This window comes from Chrysochloris asiatica, unplaced genomic scaffold, assembly GCF_000296735.1.
Source record: "Chrysochloris asiatica unplaced genomic scaffold, ChrAsi1.0 scaffold00025, whole genome shotgun sequence".
NCBI classification, from domain to species: domain Eukaryota; kingdom Metazoa; phylum Chordata; class Mammalia; order Afrosoricida; family Chrysochloridae; genus Chrysochloris; species Chrysochloris asiatica.
This window is the reverse complement of record NW_006408543.1, coordinates 13,552,160-13,553,456: the sequence shown is the minus strand read 5'-3', so window position 1 is coordinate 13,553,456 and position 1,297 is coordinate 13,552,160.

Sequence of the window (1,297 nt, the reverse complement as noted above, 5' to 3'; positions counted from 1 at the left end):
GGCACTTTCAGTATTCTCCTCCAACACCACAACTCAAAGGCATCTATTCTTCTACGATCTTCCTTATTTACTGTCCAGCTTTCGCATCCATATGAGGTTATTGAAAATACCATGGCTTGGGTCAGGCGCACCTTAGTCCTCAAGCTGACATCTCTGCTCTTCAATACTTTAAAAAGTTCCTGTGCAGCAGATTTGCCCAATGCAATACGTCATTTGATCTCTTGACTGCTGCTTCCGAGAGTGTTGACAGTTGATCCAAGAAGAATGAAGTCCTTGATAACTTCAATCTTTTCTCCGTTGATAAGAATGTTGTTTATTGGTCCAGTGGTGAGGATTTTTGTTTTCTTGACATTGAGATGTAATCCATATCGAAGGCTGTGCTCTTTAATCTTCATAAGTAAATGTTTCAAGTCCTCTTCACTTTCAGCAAGCAAGGTTGTATCATCTGCATATCGCAGGTTGTTAATGAGTCTTCCTCCAATCCTGATGCCACGTTTTTCTTCATAGAACCCAGCTTCTCGTATTATTTACTCAGCATACAGGTTGAATAAGTATGGTGAAAGAACATAACCCTGTCTCACACCTTTCCCAATTTTAAAACATTCAGTGTTCCCATGTTCTGTTTGAACAACTGCTTCTTGGTCTATGTACAGATTTCTCAGAAGTACAATTAAGTGTTCTGGAATACTCATACTTCTCAATGTTGTCCATAGTTTGTCATGATCCACACAATCGAAGACTTCAGAATCACAACTACTTTTAGAGGAGTTTATACCACAACGATACTTCTTGTTTTCTTTTTATAAAGTAACTGTATGTCTTGTGGGCTCATGACATCAGGGTCTATCTGTTCCTCAGCCTCATGTGCCCAGCCTTTGACCCGAAGGCCACCAGCCTAAAGGAGTTCTTTGTGGATGAGCACCGGGCCATGTGGGTCCCTATGATGAAGCAGTAGGCTTGACACAGCTTCTCCCACGACCCCAAGCTGCAGTGCTCTGTGCTGCAGAGGGACCACACCAGCAATGCCACCACCTTCTTCGACTTCCCCAAGCCGGGCGCTCTGTGGCAGCTGGAAGAAACCCTGCAGCCCAAAGCAAATTTCAAGTGGGACAGTTTGCTCTGCACAAGGTAGCTCCCAGCAAGGTCCTCCTCCCTCCAGCATTGTCGCACCCCAGGTACTGCAACCTCTTCTAAGGTTCTGCTCCCCACCGCCCCTCCCAGGCCACTATCTGCCCAAGGCACTTCCCCACCAGGGCACTGTCCCCCCAGGGTGTTGTTCCTCCAGGACACTTCCCCC